We start from the raw sequence: 20,418 nt of genomic DNA, 5'->3' as shown, positions 1-20,418 counted from the left end.
TTAACAGATCATCTTTCTTGTAGATTTCATCCAGGAACTCTAATAGAAGGTCTAAACCTTCATCACCATTCAACTGATGGGCATCCATTCACAAAATAACTTCTGATTTTACTTCTTGTAGGAAGTGACAACGCCAATTCCATACCTTGTTTTTCGTTTGGCAGGGTCATAATCCGTGTCCACTTCATTCTTCCACTGGTCATATGGTTCAGACTGTGAGAACATCATAGGGTACCTAAACAACATGGACTGCAAAGATTCAAGAAGGTGGCTTATTACTACCTTCTCAAGACCAATTAGGGATGGGCAATAAATGCTAGTCTTGCCAACGATGCTCACATCCCATAAATTAATAAAAAATAAATATGCCCTGCTCTGACAATTTAAACTTACTTTCTGTCATTTTCCATAATGGCCACTAGAAATATATTTTTTATGTCTGATTTTTTTTTTCTTAGTTTCCAACCTTCACCTTTAAGCAACCATTCCCTGCTACCGTGCTCTATTCTAGAAAGACAGGTGGTGAAAGATAGAGCTATAGCCAATGGTTACACATTTTTATCAGCTTTTATTCAAAGAGGAGCATATTACAAACATGCACCTCCTAGCCCATATCCCAGTCTGTTCCTATTTATAGGAGTACAAATGAATTCCTAGTTAATGTCCACCACCTGCCTACAATTAACTGACAGCACTTCTGACAGTGCAACACTTCCTTGTTATTGCACGGGAGTGTCAGCCTAGTTGTTTTTTTCTGTAAGCATGTAGAAAGGGATTTGCATCGACATTCTTCTGACTCGGAGTCAAGAGTGCTACCAACTAAGCCACAGGTGACCCGTAGGAAAAACAGGTCGCCATTCTTAACCAACAACATTCCATTAACAACAGTGATCAGGTAAGCTGGTTTGGGTAATATTGGTTGAGGGAGTAATTATGTTGAGGACATTGGGCATTAACCTGGTCTTCCTCGAAGGTTATCATAGGACCTTTAATGTCCATGTGAACCTACACATAGAACATTCATTGGACACCACCTCCAGCATTGCAGCACTGCCTCAGTAGTGCACAGGTGTGTTGGTCTAGATTCAAGTCCTGGTGTGTTAATTGTACCTACAATCTCCTAAGAGAATGCTCTTAGCTAAGCCATATTTAAGCAGAACTCCACTGAATATTATAATTAAATAAGCTCCTCAAATCAAAATATGGATTATCTGATGGTTGAAACTATCTATCACATTGCCTGTGAGTAAAATAGTTCCTTGTTAGAATTTTTGTCGATCATAATTCCACTGGAAAATGGACATTCTGGGAACTACCTATATATATCTGTCAACAGCAATGTAATAAATTGAAATGAAAAATTCTCATCTCACTTTAGCTTGCATTTCAGTAGTAAAATGGGGTTGAATGGTACCAATTATTGGTAACACTCTTGTACCCATAGGGAATTGATCTCTCAAATGATGGTTAACAACCTAACATTTAAAACAAATACTTAAAAGCAATTGAATACATTTGCTGGTTAAACATAAACTTCATGGGAAGAATTAGGGGACCACATCAATATTGGTAAGGACCAGTCCAAGTACAGTGTGCAGTTTTGGGTGCCTCATTATAAAAACATTTAGTGTCGATTTACCATAATGATAACAAGGATGGGAAACTGTAGTGAAGGGGAGATACTTGAGATGCTGGAACTATTTCTATTAGATAAGGCTAAGATGAGACAATTTTAAAATTATGAAAAGTTTTGTTAATGAATAGGAAAATGCTTTTTCCTCTATTTGGGAAGTCAGTGATAAGGGATCAATTTAAAATTGCCCCTAAGAGTGAAGAGGGAGGTTAATAGAAATCTCTTTTCACAGAGGATTATTGGAATATGAAATACTTTGGCACAAGGAGTAATTGAGGTAGAGATCATTGTTTTGTTTAATGGAAAATTTGATAAATATTTGAAACAGAGTTGTGAGGAGAGAGTGGGACAATGGAACTCGTTCTGGATTGCTCTAGCAAAGAATAAGTACAGATACGATTGGTCAAATGGCTTTCTTATGTGCAGTAAACTTGTATGGTTCCAATGATAGAACATAATGTCAGTACTGTTACACTGGAAATGGTGCAAGGCTTGTGTAGTATAAGGGTATCAAAGGGTTAATCTTGAGAAAATGCAGATTACTGCCCGCCATGGTGATGTAAGAGATCTTGTGGGAGAGACTTCAGAACAGTTACAGCATGGCTTTTGAAGGAGACACACAGGCTAGTGTGGAGTGTATACAGTTACTATACAATAAAGATTAATGTTTAAACAATGCAGTCCAAGAACCTATGTGGCTAGATTTTATATGGTGGCAGCATAAAGAACCAAATATATAATATGGTGAACGGTGCAGAGATCGAAGTCCTATACCCAGAAAAGAAAATTTGAAGCAACAATCATCCTTTAGCCAGAAGAGAAGAAACTTTAAAACAAGTAGCTGAAGAGAAAAAACAAACTACATACCGTCGAAGGCAGAGAAAAGCTCCATAGAATGGAAGCGTGAAAAGCAAGCAATCGGGTGAGTCATTGTGCCAACGATCGAGAAATTCCAGTAAAAAAAAAAGCCATTGAAGAGCTTAAAAGATTAATTTTCTAAAGACTCCATGTGAGAGTTAAAGAAAAAAAATGGGGAAAACCCAATTGCTCACTCAGGCTGAACATGAGGGCGGAGAGCGGGAAAACCCTGAAGAGCACGTGAATGGAAGAAAAAAGGGCTGATAGTGAAGAAAAAAGTGCAGGAAACCTCCTGAATGCAGCAGAGTCTCCATTAATGCAGCTAAGCTGAAGAGGAAAAAAATCATTAAAGCAGTCAAGCTTGAAGAAAATAAATAAGCACTACAAAAAGCAACTGGAACTGTTTATCGAACAGCTCTATCAAGTGCAACATATAATTGAACTGTTGAAAGAAAGGGGAGTCCCTACCAGAAGCCTATAAAAAACAAACAGGGAACACTGTCAAACATCTGCTACATTCCATCAAAGCAAGCTAATCTACAAAAAATGAGTTTTTTTAAGGGGAACACTTTAAAAAGTCTATAAAAATTTTAAAAATGGATCAAAATTTGGGAGTGCCAGAGAGTTTCAAAAGTCACGAGGGATCCAATCAGACTCAAAACTGGGTACTATGGAGGAAAAGGTTCCTCAGGTATAGAATTGCATCGAAATTGGATAGCAAGTCTGAAACAGAGCAAGTGAGTACATTATGTTTAATTGGTGCTGTAGCTAATTATATAATAGCAGGACAATGTATTGACGAAACATCAGCAAAATTTGACAAAGTCTTAAATGCTTGTGATTCCGACTTCAATTTGCACAGCAATAACAGACCAATCCTGCGCGGTGAAGAAAGACCTTGGGTCAGGAAGTCTCCTGCAACTGTTCAGTTCCTTCACCAGAGGGTTAAACAAAAGGCACCAGGAAGAAAGGTACACTGTGAGGGGGAGAGCGAAAGACACCTGTAAACTCTGCCAGTGCTGAGGTGCAAAGGCTTCCCATGGACGTGAACAATGACCCGCCAATCGAGCAGAATGCTAAAATTTAGTGATTCAGTAACCTTGATAATCATCCACAAAGATGGGTCTGGTGCATATTCCATGAAAGATAATTTTGAAATTAGTAAATTTTTCTCCTTCTTCTTTGGCCTCCTTGTCTCGAGAGACAATGGGTAAGCACCTGGAGGTGGTCAGTGGTTTGTGAAGCAGCGCCTGGAGTGGCTATAAAGGCCAATTCTAGAGTGACAGACACTTCCACAGGTGCTACAGATAAAATTGGTTGTCGGGGCTGTTACACAGTTGGCTCTCGCCTTGCGCTTCTGTCTTTTTTCCTGCCAACTGCTAAGTCTCTTTGACTCGCCACATTTTAGCCCCACCTTTATGGCTGCCTGCCAGCTCTGGCAATCGCTGGCAACTGACTCCCACGACTTGTGATCAATGTCACAGGACTTCATGTTGCGTTTGCAGATGTCTTTAAAGCGGAGACATGGACGGCCGGTGGGTCTGATACCAGTGACGAGCTCGCTGTACAATGTGTCCTTGGGGATCCTGCCATCTTCCATGTGGCTCACATGGCCAAGCCATCTCAAGCGCCGCTGGCTCAGTAGGGTGTATATGCTGGTGATGTTGGCCATCTCAAGGACTTTTGTGTTGGAGATAAGGTCCTGCCACCTGATGCCAAGGATTCTTCGGAGGCAGCGAAGATGGAATGAATTGAGACGTCGCTCTTGGCTGACATACGTTGTCCAGGCCTCGCTGCCATAGAGCAAGGTACTGAGGACACAGGCTTGATACACTCAGACTTTTGTGTTCCGTGTCAGTGCGCCATTTTCCCACACTCTCTTGGCCAGTCTGGATGTAGCAGTGGAAGCCTTTCTCATGCGCTTGTTGATTTCTGCATCGAGAGACTGGTGATAGTTGAGCCTAGGTAGGTGAAATCTTGAACCACTTCCAGAGTGTGGTCGCCGATATTGATGGATGGAGCATTTCTGACGTCCTGTCCCATGCTGTTCGTTTTCTTGAGGCTGATGGTTAGGCCAAATTCGTTGCAGGCAGCCGCGATCCTGTCGATGAGTCTCTGCAGACACTCTTCAGTGTGAGATGTTCATGCAGCATCGTCAGCAAAGAGGAGTTCCCTGATGAGGACCTTCCATACTTTGGCCTTCGCTCTTAGACGGGTAAGGTTGAACAACCTGCCACCTGATTTCTTGTGTGGAGGAAAATTCCTTCTTCTGAAATATCTTAAAATTAAGATATTATATATGAACATACAAAAGGAGGGGTGAGGAAAGTCCATCATTGCTCACCCTATTTCATGCACTGTTTAATCTTATGCACCACCCTCCCAACTGTTATAATGCTTACTCCTGAAGGAGGCAAAAACAGAGAAAAAACATATGTGGCCGACTTCAGAAAAAAAAACGATAACATTGTGTTAGAAATGGTTCTGAGAAGAGTGACCAGGATGATTGCAGCCCTCGGAGAACTAAGTTATGAAGAAATGTTCAAGTCTAAACTTATTTTAACTGGAGAAAGGTCATAAGGGAAGACTTGGTGCAGGTTGTGACAATAATATACAAAGAAGTGAAAGGTATGGAGAAGTAATAGTTATTTATCTTGATGGTGAGCATAGAACTACAAGAACACAAATGTAAAATTCACAGTTCATGAGCATGATTAGGGACTGCTTCCACCTCCTGTCCACCTCAACATTCCCAAGGCTTGATTACCATCAAATAGGTAAGCTTTTTTTAAGGCTGACGTGGAACCCGGAAGAGTAGGAGTGCACTTCCCAGTTCCACAGCAGTCCCAAGGGCTGTTGCTGCCCATGATCAGTACCCCTCCCATTCTCCTCCTTACTACTCCTGTAACTTATTTTGTTTGTGAGGCAAGCAACTCAATATTCACCTTTATGAAATGGGTGTGCTGCTTGTGCAGGTGTGATATATACCAGCAATGCACCCACATAATAGGCTGGATTTTCTTCTCCCCGCGAAACAAATGGCAACCCGCATGCGCAGACCACGTGTTGCCATGCCCTGCTTTCCCTGGACGGGAAAGTGAAGGCGCATGAGTACCTGCTGCTACTCGGAAGATCACGGCCCGAAGGTATGGTCGCTGTTGATTTTATTTAAATGTATTCATTTCAATAATTTAAACATGTTAATCCAGGTCCTGTCACCGAGCAGCGGGGGGGCACCATGGAGATTTGCTGCCGCTGGGAAGATCGGGCCCACTAGTTCCAGCATTGGGCTTCGTGGTGGGCTTCTGCCAGAACGATCTTCCAGCGCCACCCCCCCCCCCCCCCCCCACCCCCCCACTCTCCTTTCCATGGAACCTGATGTTGAGAGCTCAGTAAAATCTTGGCCAATGTTAATGAGGCCCAAGATCCAGACATGAGCTGCCCTCAGGCATCCAGTTTGGTGCCTATTTCATGTTGGAAAGTAGAGCTAAAGTAATTTTCACCTCATTTCATCTGAATGGAGTGGGTGTTGAGCCAAATGTACCTTTTACACACTGCATTTTCTTATTGGTCCTGATTTTGTGGGCTTATTGTAGCAAAACTTTCAGTGTTCAGCATCATTACTCCACTGAAACTGACAGCAATTTCAGGAGTCCACGCATATGAAGAATAAAGCGGAAATCCAGAAGCTGGTGTCAGTGATTCCACGCTCTTCCAGCAGGTGCACTGTTGAGTGCCCCAAAGTGCAATTCCTAAACAATCTGTGAATTGACAAAAACTTCCACTTTTATGCTGTTAAGCCTGTTGTAAAAACCCTTGAAAAAGTTTCACCTTGTTGAATGTGGTGTAACTGGGTTTTAAAAGCTGTACTAACTTCTTAATTACTGAAAAACACCTTCACTGGCCCTGAAAAACTAATTTTATATTTATAGAATGTCAAATTTTTCCATGAGAATCAAAAAATTCCACTTATTTTTAAAATAATAAAACATTCTGAGGTTTGTTTATACTGATAATTTAGCTTCTATCTAAATCTGGTCATAATCATTTATTTTGCTACCTGAAAATTTAAATTAAAAGTGAAGGATAAAGTTCTTTTAACTTCCTGGTTTGCTGTTTGTGAGAATGCTTCAATGTGATTGCTTGTTTACCTTGCTTGCTGACATCATTGCTGCTGCATGCCTTGACTTGGCGCCAGATTTAAACTGCCCTAGGAAGAGGGAAGTCAGTGCCACAGAGATCGCGAGATCTTTGTAGGAGCTTTCTTTGAGGTCAGTAGCAAACATTGTTTTTTCATCACTGACTGGAAAATCCATCCTGTTCTCTGGTAAAATTCCTTCTTGAATCCCTAAGACAAGTTGCAGGAGCTCTTGAAATATTACAAGAAGTATGAAATGTGTGCAACTGCAATTTATTTCAAATTCTAAACCATCCTTAAATATTTACACTTTAGAATGCAATTTCTTTTGCTAGGAGGATATAATACAACGAGAATAAGTCGGATTAATAATATTACAATAGTAGAGACACCACTGTGAGAAACAATTGAATAAAATACTCATCTGTTGTAGCATTCTTCTTCCGATGTGCATTCATTATATTTTTACAATAAAAACACATTATAAACCTTATATTTTGTCAGACTTTTGTTGATATACATATTAATAATGAAGTATCACTTTCAAATATCTAAATTTCAAATTCATAGTCGAAACAATCATCTTCAGTGCATTAATATTTATATATGTCATGCTCTCCAGATAACAAAATACTCCCTTGTATATTTTTCTGCAATGCAATTTACTGTTCACACAACATTCCATCACAACCTCAGAAGTTAAGAATATTGTGAGTGAGCGTAAATGCAGTTTAGAGGAAAGATGTGGGCGAAAGGCTCTACAAAGCTGCAAGTTGATTTAAACTATTTAGCTAATGAAAGCTGAAACCCTGTATCCAGTGCATTCTTGCAAATTATTTGTTGCCGGCCTTTAAAATCAAGCTGAATCCAAACTGAGTCTTGATTTGAGGGCAATTAAAACTACAACTACAACGCATTGACTCAATGAGGTTTCACTTTTCGTTGATACTGCAGTGATCCTTTATACATAGTCTGAATAGGCCATCAGATCCTGACCTGACACTGGAGCAAAGTGGAATGAAGTTCCATTTCTGCTTTGTTTGGAATCCATTTTGGCCGTGGCACTCAATTTTGGATTGTGCAAGCTAATGTGGTACACCTGTAAGTATGGTACACTTGTAAGAAGGCGTAGTTATGTTTTCAATGTACCATGTGACTTCTACCTGGGGGCGTCTGTAAAAAGTAAGCGTTCAGACTAGACCTGTGTAAGATTGCTCCTAGTTGCACACCTGTAGTACAGTTCTAAATAAAGAACCTGTGTTAGGAGTTAACCAATCCCTTATGTGCATTTGATTTTTTTATATAGTCAACACTAACACAAAGAGAAGCAAACACAATATGGTGGCAGTGGTGCAGATTTTTTGATTCTGAACTCCACTGTCTCCAACCAGGTTCAAGTTCACAGACTTCAAAAGATCCTCGAGGATACAAAGGGATCTGTCTTTTGACTGAATTGTTTGCAACACAGCCTATGTAGGCATTTGTGTAGGGCAAAACTGTTTGCACTATAGCTGTGAGATTGGACCCTCACAGACTTGAGTAAAGGGCTCAGTTCTGAAAGGGTGTTGGGTTCCCCAGGAGCATATCAGGGTCATTCTGGACTCACTGAGGAAATCTGTAAGTCACTACAGATCTTCTGCACTTCGTGTCGGGAGGCGTCACGCCAGATTGGTAGTTGGGCAGAGACACTGGGTAGCTATATCAGGTCGCTGGATCGATTGAGGGGCAGAGCGGACCATTGTGCCGGAGTCGGGCGATCACTCAAAGGTATCAGGCACGCGATATAAAAAAAAATTCAGCACCATTACTGACAGTTTCGTCGTCGAGCATTTTCGGGCCAAAATCACCCTATGTGGGTGGGGACAACAGAAAGTGCATGAACGGGAGACAGCGCCATGCACCCCAAGCCTCACTATACCATTTCACTGGACTGTGGCAACCTGTGGAACTGTAGGCAGCTGCTGATGCAGTGATTTTTCCAAATCAGCAAGGAAGTTTCTTTTTGTTAAAGAAAGCTTATCCTGCCAGTTAAAGGGCAGGAATGACTTCCAAGTTTCCATCCATCAAAGCAGCTGATCTTGTCTCAGAGTTTAAGTTGTTTTAACGGCAAGTCGATTTGGCAGTGTCTGAGCCTGAAAAGCAAGCGGTGAAAATTTGCATCACTATAGGCAACAAAAGTCTGCACCGGTTGAATGCATCAGGGCTCACGAAGAAGGAGCAGAAAGATCCCACGAAGATTTGATCTACACTTGAAGATCAACTGCAGATCAAGATCAATTTCTGTGTCCACTGCCTTGAATTCATGTCATTCCATCAGCAGCCACATGAATCTGTTGATCATTTTGTGAGCCGGTGTCAAGGGACGTAACTGCGACTGCTCAGAAACTGAACTCTCAAAGCGAATTACTGAATTAGTCATTGCGTCAATGCCGATTGAAGCATACCAGAATGACCTCTTGGAAAATCCTAATGGTTACATCATCGATTCACTTATCAAGGATGGATGAAAATGCAAAGTGATCATTGCAGGGCAACAAAGTTTGCAATCTTGTGTTCTACCCCCAACGCTTGGTACACTAGCCAAAGATTCTGGCAGAACATGTCAGAGATGTGGACTCCTACATGCTTCAAGGAGCTGTCTAGCATTCTATGATGTGTGTAAAATATGAGGCTCAAAAGGGCATTTGAAGTGGCAGTGCAAGAGAGCCAAACTGAGGAGCAAAGTTTGTGACAAGAGTCAACAAAGCACAGTGACCATTCTGGATACAACAAAAACAGACATAAGGTAGCCAAAGCAAGTGACTAGAGTGATGATGATAACCATGATTCAGGTTCCATGGGATATGAGGAACTGCATTTATCGATTCCATCACACTATTAGAAGCTTTTGCATCCATACAAATCATATGTCCTAAGAAGAAAGGCAAGCATGTACTATCAGCAAAAGTTGATACAGGGGTGAGTGCAAACATACTTCCTCTGCAGATTCTCAAAAACATGTACCCGAAGATGTGGAAAGCCATGATGACACCTACAAGCACCCAGCTTACGGGTTATAATGGGTCTGCAATTCCATGTTTAGGTTCCATAAGGATAGATTGTCGGTACAACCAATTGGCATGGGCATCCCAACACTTTCAGATTGATCAGACTACTGGACTAGCAATTGCAGGTCTACCGGTGTGCAGGGAATTAACACTTATGATGATACATGGGATTAACCATCAAGAGGAAAACAGACCAATCAGATCCATCAATGATCTTACTTCACAATATCCTGACTGCTTCGACAAATTTGGCAGCTTTAAGGGAGACACCACATTGCATTTACGGCAATACCGTCAATTGATCCACGCCACAAGTGCAGTGTGTACATACAAAGCAAAGTCAAGATTGAGCTTGACAGAATGGAAGTAGATGGAATCATTAGAAAGGTACAAAAGAACATTGATTGGTGTAGCTCCATTACCTGTGTTGTTAAGGAGGATGGCAACATCTGTATTTGTTTGGACCCTTATAGATTGATCAAGGCACTCAAATGCTGCCCACATAAGATCCCCACTCTGGAAGAACTAAACCCAAAATTTGAGGGTGTGCAGTTCTTTTCCAAACTGCATGTGAAAAAATGGATATTGGTCTGTCCACTTGGAAAAACATGCCCAAGAATGGACAACATTCCCCACCTCGTTTGTTCATTACTGCTTTCAGCGACTTCCTTTTGGCCTCTCCTTAAACCAGGAATTTTTTCAGCAGCATATAGATCGCATTACAAATCAAACAAATCAAGTACCAGGATGTATCTGCATCTCTGAGGATATAGCTGCTGTGGGGAAGGTCAAACAAGAGCATGACACAATTTGCATGTGTAGGCAGCAAGGGGAGAAGGCCTTGTATTTAACAGCCAACAGTGTGAGATCAATACATGCCAGATTAATTTCTTTGGATTGATTTATTCCAGCCAAGGTATTTGACCTGATCCCAGCAAGCTAGAAGATATTCAGGCCAGGCCCATACCTCAGGACAAGGAAGACCTTCAAAGATGTTTGGGTCAATTCAACTTCCTGTCAATGTACATCTCTAACTTGGTGCAACAAACTTCATTGCTTAGAGATTTGCTTAAGAAAGATATTCCCTTCGTTTGGCAACTTCGACCAACTGAAGAAGTCATTGACTGAAGATGTGTCAGTTCTCCAATTTTATGACCCTGCTGAAGTGACCACTCTGGAAGTTGATGCTTTCCTGAAACGCCGCAGGGCATGTATTTTGCAGAAGGGGTGACCGATAGCTTTAATCTCCAAAGCGTTGTCACCGGCTTAAGCCAATTATTCCAGTATTGAAAAAGAAAGGTTAACTTTAGTCTTTGGAGTTATCCACTTCCATACTTAACTATTCAGAAAGAGATTTGTGGCAGGGACGGACCACAAACCACTTGAAATGATCTGGAAGAAGCCCTGAACGAGTGCATTGCCAAGACAACAAAGGCTTCTTGTCAAGCTACAGGGTAACGAATGCGAGGTTAAGTACAAACCAGGCCGACTCATGGTTACTTCTGATGCTCTCAACAGGCTACTCAACCCAGCAAAGACTGTGGATGCAGCTATCGACCTACAAGTGGACTTGATCAATATAGAGGTTGAGGATGTTCGACATGTCAATTTGGTATAGTTCGGACAGCAGATATGTGTTCAGTTGCATTCTGAAACAGCAACAGACCCTACCTTTTAAGAGCTGTGGAGAACCATTGTAGAAGGGTGGCTAGACTCCATCCATGACGTGATTGAGAATATCAGACCCTTCTGGGCTTACAGGAATAAAGTAGGGATTTCCTGAGGAGTCATTTTCAAAGGCAAGCAGGTTCTTAGCCCGAAATCATTTCAAACTGACATATTGCACCAATTGCACCAGTCAGACATGGGAATTGACAGGATCACAAGACCAGCCAGGGAGACAGCCTATTGGACTGGAACTAATGATATCAAATCTGTTGTCAAGGAATGTCAGGCACGGCAACCCAACATGCTTAGTTAGCATAGGGAACCACTTCTACACCACAATGTTCCTACATATCCATGGGCCAAATTAGCCAAAGACCTCGTCCACATTCACAGTGCTGATTTTCTGGTTGTCACCAATTGCTTTTCCAAATTCCCAATCATCTGCCAATTGCATGATATGTCTAGTTCTACTGTGGCACACACGTTAAGTGCTATCTTCAGTCTATTTGGTGCACACAAAAAGATCACCTCCGACAACAGGCCTCAATATTCCGGGAAACCATTCCATAATATGTCAGAAATGGGGCATTGACACACTACAAGTTCACCTCATTACCTAAGATCTAACGGCCCAGCATAACCCAAGATCCGTACAGTAACGTCTCTCATTCTCAAGTACAGGCAAACCAATCAGGATCTCCATATTGCTGTGCTGCATCTTAGAGCTACTCCTCTAAGTTCTACCATTCCATCTCCAGCAGAATTGATGCGTGGAAGAGAGGCAGCATAGATCTATTAAGCTGCCATTATTCTACCCATCTAAACATACGAGATGTGCTTTTGGACAAGCAGGAAATGATGAAAGGTGAACATGACAGACGTGCACATGGAGAGTTACCCAGTTTGTCAGTGGGACAGCAAGTCAGAATACAACATTCTCCAAATGATATGTGGAGTCCAGCAGAAGTTTCTAAGATATGTCCAGAACCACATTTGTATGAAGTCATCACACCCAATGGTGCAACAGTGAGATGAAACAGAGGTCAGATCAGAGAAGTTCCTGACCGTGGATCACTGCAGGATTCCATCGCGAAAAGGACGAGATCCAAAGCCAAGTCTCAAGCAAAATCTACACACACTACTTCTGAGGTAGTCCATGTGAAACTGTTCAGCAATCTGAGAGCAGATATACAGTTACCAAGTCAGGGCGTTTGGTTAGACCATCACTACGTTATCGAGACTTATGAGTCTTATGTTATAGCCTTGTGCGATGTCTATTTGTAATTTACTGCTGTTTTTTTCATTTGTTCTTGGGATGTGGGCACTGCTGGCTAGGCCAGCATTCATTGCCCATCTCTAATTGCCCAGGAGAAGGTGGTGGTGAGCTGCTATCTGAGGAGCCTTGGTATATTACTGACTTGTATACAGTTATGGTTTATTTGTTTCAGGGGAATAATTTAGAAAAAAAGGGGATTTTGTGGTATACCTTTAAGTGTGGTACACCTTTAAGAAGGTGTAGTTATGTTTTCAATGTACCATGTGACTTCTACTCAGGGGGAGTCTGTAGAGAAAGACGTCCAGACCAGACCTGTGTAAGATTGCTCCTAGTTGCACACCTGCAGTACAATTAGAAATAAAGAACCTACATTATGTGTTAACCGATCCTTTATGCATCGTTGATTTTTGTGTATAGTCAACATTAACACAAAAAGAAGTAAACACAACAGTTTAGGAGTTAAGATACAGATCCACAATAATCAAATTAAATGATGAAGAGGCTCGAGGGGCTGAATTGACTACTCCTATTCCTATGCTTAGCATCAATACCAAACTCATTCTTCTTGTGTAAGTGCACTAAGCCTTTTGAACCAAGTTAATAATTTCATATGATGAGTATCTTAGGGTTGAGGCAGCCATAGTTTAGGGCTTTTAATTGCAAATAGCAGTCTTCAGAAGGCTGTATTTCCACTGTGGGAGCAGATTCTAACCTGGTCCTATATCCTGGCATCATCATGAGCAACCATCTGAGAGAGCTTGATGGAAGGGTCAGATGATCTGGCTAGTCATGCCACATGTGCTGGGTCCTGGATCAGAGTGCGCACTTATCAATGGAAAGACAGACCTGATGGTATTGGTTCGATCCTGCAGACTCTGAAAGATGGCAACATGAAGTTCTCAAGCTGGTTGAAATTATTCTTTCCAAACCAAGCCAGCGATCAAAGTGTGTACATTTGATTCACTGGGCTGAATTTTAACAAGCCCTCGACGTCGTGATCTGTGGCGGGGGGTGGGGCCTGAAGCTGGCTCCAGCTGAGGTCCACCACGAACCTTGACACCGGCAGGGCCCGGCCCGATACTCCCAGCAGCGAGGCTCTTTGGTGGACCCCACTCTGCTGGGCGAAGGGACTTCAATTTAAATATGCAAATCAATAAAATTAATAAATTTAAATACACTTTCCTTCAATCTTGAGGGCCCGCCGTGATCTTCAGTGTGGCAGCCTGCACTCCCGCGCCTTCAGATCCCCGTCCGAGGAAATGCAGAACCACACTGGTGGGGAGGGGGAGGAGGTAAGTTTGTCAGTGCAGGGGCGGGGGGAAATGGGGTCAAATACATGTAATGGGTGCAGGGGATGGTGGGAAGGGTTGAACCTTGAACTTTGTGCAGTTTGTGGGGGGTAGGTCAGATGTAAAAGGTACGTGTTTTGGGGGGGGAGGGCAAATAGTTACTGTAATTGTTATCGGGGGGGGGTGGGAAAGGGGCATAAGAAATTTATTTATTTAATTTTGGGGGATCTTTCTTTATAACTTTAAATATGCCGGGGAAATGCTGGCTGCCGTTTAAAAAGGGCGCCAGCGCCTGCACAGGCAGCTGATGCCATTGCCGAGGACGGACAGCCCACACCCTCCACATGACTGGGGGCACACGCTACCCTGGCTATTTAAATGAGCCACCACGCTTAAGATTAAGTGGCAATTACATGCAGTTCTCTTACAGGAAGGGATAGCAGCCCTTGGGAACACCTTTTAAAATGTACATTTAGCAATTAGTAAAAACTCAACTTATTTGCTTAAACTTTCTGAAAAGTATGGTGAATTTTCTTTATTTTTAATTAGTTTCTTATTTCTATATTTTTATGGAGGGACTTAGTGCTATGGGCTAGCCCACTCATTGTCATGTTCATCTCTTAGCCCCAGGTTCAAATCCAGCCTGGACTAGTTAGTTAAAAATTGCCCCTTTCTTTTCACTGCAAGAGTCTTATAGTATTTCTGTTAGCAGAGAGACCAATAACCTGGGGTCATACATTTAAAATATTTGGTAGAAGGATTAGAGGGGAGTTCAGGAGTATTTCTTTCACCCAAAGGGTGGTGGGGGTCTGGCACTCACTGCTGAAAGGGTGCTAGAGGCAGAAAACCTCATCAGATTAAAAAAAAATACTTGGATATACACTTGAGATGTTATAACCCGTAGGACAATGGATAACTCTTTGTCAGCCAGCACAGACATGAATGGCCGAATGGCCTCCTTCTGTGCTGTAAATTTTTCTATGTTTCTATGAAATGAGTTCTAGTAAGCTTGTGCATACAGCACAAAACTGCCCACAATTTGGCACTAAATTGATTATCATTCATGTTGAAAATGGAAAACAGGGCAGCACAGTGGTGCAGTGGTTAGCACCGCAGCCTCACAGCTCCAGCGACATGGGTTTGATTCTGGGTACTGCCTGTGCGGACTTTGCAAGTTCTCCCTGTGACCGTTTGGGTTTTCGCCGGGTGCTGCAGTTTCCTCCCACAGCCAGAGACTTGCAGGTTGATAGGTAAACTGGCCATTATAAATTGCCCATAGTATAGGTAGGTGGTAGGGGAATTGAGCGAAGGTGGGGATGTGGTAGGAATATGGGATTAATGTAGGATTAGTATAAATGGGTGGTTGATGGTCGGCACAGACTCGGTGGGCTGAAGGGCCTGTTTCAGTGGTGTATCTCTAAATAAATAAACTAATGTAAAACAGGTACAAATCTTAGATTTTGGAGGCAAAATAATGTGGTGTGCTCGACCTGACCAAAGGATGGTTGGTCCTGAGATTTTTTGCCCTTTGTATGGTTGGTGTCAAGCTTCTTGAGTGTTGTTGGAGTTGCACTCATCCAGGCAAGTGGAGAGTATTCCATCACACTCCTGACTTGTGCCTTGTAGATGGTGGCCAGGCACTGGGGAGTCAGGAGGTGAGTAACTCACTGCAGAATTTCCAGCCTGTGGCCTGCTCTTGTAGGCATAGTATTTATGTGGCTGGTCCAGTTCAGTTTGTGATCAATGGTAACCCCCAGGATGTTGATAGTGCGGGATTCAGTGATGATAATGCTATCGAACATTAAGGGATAGATTAAGGATGCCATCATCATCATTGGCCTCTTGGCCCTTCTGACTGAGGGACCATCTATGCAGAAGGGCCATGTGATGGAGGCTGCCCCTTCAATAACGCCAGTGCTGCAGCCTCTGGAGGTACACCCCCAGCACCTCTGTGACGAGGACAACTGCCACGTGCATCTGAGCCACAGGCAGAGACAAGTGGGCAGGCTGCCTCCACCTCATCCGAGGACACAAGGGGTGCACTGAGTGGGTCACAAGAGTTTGTTTCACCTGTAAATGTGCATTTCTTGTCTTTTTGAGCACCATGTAAATATTGGCACATGAAGCCAGACGTGTGAGGCTCCTTTTATGAATGGCGGGACAAGAAAAGAGAGATGAAGTGGTGAAAGGGAGCAAGGTTCTCTGAACGTCAACAGTGAAACCTCTGGGCAGATGTGCATCCTTCATTGGTGGTTAGATTTGATCTGTGCTTGCAGACCAGCTAACGTTGAGGAAGTACAAACCCTTTCTGTTGATCAATCTCACTGGGTGCTCAGTTGGCGCCTTAATGGCCACATGAGTGCAAGTGATGATGCCCTACACCTAGGGGAATCCAGCGATGGGCGTGAAACCCACTGCCCTTTGTGCCTTCAGGGCCCCATCTGTTGGCATTGGATGTACTGTCCAGCTCCTGTGCGAATAGGGTGCCAGTGACCTGCAAGATGCAATGGGTGCAGCCGTTTGCAAGATGCTACCAAGGTCCACAGACAAACATTGAGAGGAGCCAGAAGCAAGGAAATTCAAGGCAACAGTGACTTTAACGTCAACTGGCAGGACATGGCGAGCAGTGCTGTGAGGTGTGAGGTCTTCCACAACAAGGGCACAAATCTCTGTGCTTGGACAGTCACAGCCTCCTGTAACATTGGTTCGCAGCCATCTCAAGGTATCTCCATTTCAGCATTACAGCCTATGCTGAGGGTATGGCTTCCATTACCTTCCTGCCCCTCGTTCCTGTCCTGTGCCCTCCTGATGCCTGGAGCTTCACATTTCCTGCGGAGAATGTTGACCCTCATTTCCATGGGGCCCAAAATCGGAGTGTCATGCTCCCATTGCCAGCTGCCAACTTCCTTGTACTCAGGTGGCCTCCCAATTGTGTTTGGAAGCCTTGTCCCTGCAGTGTTTGATTTATCTGTGTTTGATTGTATTAGGCTGTCCACTTATCTGTCTTCACTGTGCTTAATTTCTTAAGGCTATGGGTGGACTTAAGAGTTTGAAACTAAAAGAACAGGACTAGAATGTTCTAGAGAAAACACAGACTGTTCTGAGAGGACATTGTACTGAAATCTTGTAAGTGCTTAGATATTCCAAAGTGCTGTAAAGAAACCAGTTGGTGATTTAATACAAGTATAATATCTGCCTGGCTCAGAGATAAATCAGATATATATAATATATCCAGCAACCTGGCATAAACGTAAACAGTCCCCTCCTGTTATGGACCTCTGATGCCAGCAGGGTGACGACCCCCTACACTGCCCGAGGACTCACTAACCACTCTCGCCGCAACCTGCATTGACCAAATGGCACTTGAGTGCCATTGGCCGGGTTTCCCTCTGCGCCGTCCTCCCTTTTATGCTCCAACCTAGTTTATTGGGGCGGCCATCACTGGCTCCATGCCTCCATGCATCTGGTCTTCCCTTGACCCTGCGTGCAGCCTGTAAGCCCCCACCAAAATCTCATCATGGCTCTCAATGAGCTCTAACAACCTTAATTACAATTATTATTGGACCGGGCGTGTTCTTGGGATCGTATCACCTCGCCCTGGTGAAACTTGCTGGCACTGTCAATGGTGAAGGGAAACAGGTGTGCCTCCATTACCGCACTTGGCGGGGCCTAAATATCCAGGCCAAACCATTAAAGCTTGCTCACTGATGCAAAAAGCAATCAACAGCAAAAATGGGGAGGGAGGAGCTGTATTTCATCACCCAGGGTATTGAATATAACAACCAGGAAGTACTATTGCAATTATTCAGAGAATCATTGGTCAGGCCTTACCTGAAACTTTGGGCCAAAATTTCCTGGAGACTTGCATCATTGGAATGGTGCATCTACAGTATTGGGTTTGCTTTGCAGGACAAAAGACAAAAGTGCCTATGATGCAAGTGAGCTGTACCACTATTCATGCTTGTTTAAAATTATTTGTTTATGGGAACGTGGGCATTGCTGGCTAGGCCAGCTTTTATTGCCCATTCCTAATTGCCCATGCGAAGGTGGTGGTGAGATGCCTTCTTGAACGGCTGCAGTCCACGTGGGGTAGGTACACCCACTGCGCTGTTAGGAAGGGAGTGCCAGGACTTTGACCCAGTGACAGTGAAGGAACAGCAATACAGTTCCAAGTCAGGATGATGTGTGGCTTGGAGGGGAAATTGCAGGTGGTGGTGTTCCCATGCATCTGCTGCCCTTGTCCTTCTAGGTGGTAAAGGTTGTGGGTTTGGAAGGTGCTAACTAAGGAGCCTTGGTGTGTTGCTGTAGTGCATCTTTTAGATGGTACACACAGCTACCACTGTACGTCGGTGAATGTTTGTGGATGAGGTGCCAATCAAGCGGGCTGCTTTGTCCTGGATGGTGTTGAGCTTCTTGAGTGTTGTTGGAGCTGCACCCATCCAGGCAAGTGGAGAGTATTCCAGCCCACTCCTGACTTGTGCCTTGTAGATGGTGGACAGGCTTTGGGGAATCAGGAGGTGAGTTACTCGCTGCAGGATTCCAAGCTTCTGACCTGCTCTTGTAGCCATGGTATTTATATGGCTACTCCAGTTCAGTTTCTGGTTAATGGTAACCCCCAGGATGTTGATAGTGGGGGATTCAGCAATCATAATGCCATTGAATGTCAAGGGGAGATGGTTAGATTCTCTCTTGTTGGAGATGGACATTGCCTGGCACTTGTGTGGCACGAATGCTACTTGCCACATATTAGCCCAAGGCTGGGTATTGTCCAGGTCTTGCTACTTTTCTACACGGAGTGCTTCTGTCTCTGAGGAGTTGCGAATGGTTCTGAACATTGTGCAATTATCAGCGAACATCCCCACTTCTGACCTTATGATTGAAGGAAGATCTTTAATGAAGCAGCTGAAGATTATTGGGCCTAGGACACTACCCTGATGAACTCCTGCAGTGATGTCTTGGAGCTGAGATGATTGACTTCCAACAACCACAACCATCTTCCTTTGCGCTAGGTATAACTCCAACCAGCGGAGAATTTTCCCCCTGATTCCCATTGACTTCAGTTTTGCTGGGGCTCCTTGGTCAAATTCTGCCTTGAAGTCAAGGGCAGTCACTCTCACCCCACCTCTGGAGTTCAGCTCTTTTGTCCATGTTTGAACTAAGGCTGTAATGAGGTCAGGAGCTGCGTGGCCCTGGTAGAACCCAAACTGAGTGTCAGTGAGCAGGTTATTGCTAAGCAAGTGCCACTTGATAGCACTGTTGATGACACCTTCCATTACTTTACTGATGATCGAGAGTAGACTGATGGGGCGGTAATTGGCCGGGTTGGATTTGTCTTGCTTTTTATGTACAGAACATACCTGGATAATTTTCCACATTGGCGGGTAGATGCCAGTGTTGTAGCTGTACTGGAACAGCTTGGCTAGGGGTGTGGAAAGTTCAGGAGCACTGGTTTTCAGTACTATTGCCAGAATGTTGTCAGGGCCTTTGCAGTATCCAGTGCCTTCAGTCATTTCTTGATATCACGCGAAGTGAATCAAATTGGCTGATGACTGGAAAATGGGATTAGAATAGTTAGGTGCTTGATGGCCAGCACAGACATGATGGCCCAAAGGGCCTGTTTCTGTGCTGTATAACTCTATGACTCTATGACATCTGTGATGCTGGGGACTTCAGGAGGAGGAGGCCGAGATGGATCATCCACTCGGCACTTCCGGCTGAAGATTGTTGCAAATGCTTCAGCCTTATCTTTTGCACTGATGTGCTGGGCTACCCCATCATTGAGGATGGGGATATTTGTGGAGCCACCTCCTCCTGTTAGTTGTTTAATTGTCCACCACCATTCACAACTGGTTATGGTAAGATTGCAGAGCTTAGATCTGATCCGTTGGTTGTGGGATCACTTAGCTCTGGCATGCCTTCCTGCACTCTTCATTGAACCAGGGTTGTTACCCCGGCTTGATGGTAATGGTAGAGTGGGGGATATGCTGGGCCATGGGGTTACAGATTATGGTTGAGTACAATTCTGCTGCTGATGATGATCCACAGCGCCTCATGGATGCCCAGTTTTGCCTAGCTAGATCTGTTCGAAATCTATCCCATTTAGCATGGCGGTCGTGCCGCCCAACACGATGGAGGGTATCCTCAATGTGAAGACGGGACTTTGTCTCCACAAGGACTGTGCGGTGGTCACTCCTACCAATACTGTCATGGACAGATGCGTCAATGGCAGACAGATTGGTGAGGACAAGGTCAAGTAGTTTTTTCCCTCTTGTTGGTTCCCTCACCACCTGCTGCTGACCCAATCTAGCAGCTATGTCCTTTAGGACTCGGCTAGCTTGATGTTTAATGGTGCTACCAAGCCACTCTTGGTGATGGACATTGAAGTCCCCTACCCAGAGTATATTCTGCTCCCTTGCCACCCTCAGTGCTTCCTCCAAGTGGTGTTCAACATGGAGGAGTACTAATTCATCAGCTGAGGGGTGAGGGGGGGCAGTAGGTGGTAATCAGCA

General features: G+C 43.8%; 1 protein-coding gene across 1 annotated transcript in view; it reads left to right on the top strand.

Moving 5' to 3' along the window:
• ptprt (protein tyrosine phosphatase receptor type T) overlaps nucleotides 1-20,418 on the top strand; it is a 1,095,010-nt gene that overhangs the window by 28,995 nt on the left and 1,045,597 nt on the right. The window lies entirely within an intron of this gene.

This window comes from Heterodontus francisci, chromosome 16, assembly GCF_036365525.1.
Source record: "Heterodontus francisci isolate sHetFra1 chromosome 16, sHetFra1.hap1, whole genome shotgun sequence".
Lineage (NCBI taxonomy): Eukaryota > Metazoa > Chordata > Chondrichthyes > Heterodontiformes > Heterodontidae > Heterodontus > Heterodontus francisci.
The sequence above is the reverse complement of the archived record's forward strand: the minus strand, read 5'-3'. Positions and strand labels throughout refer to the sequence as shown.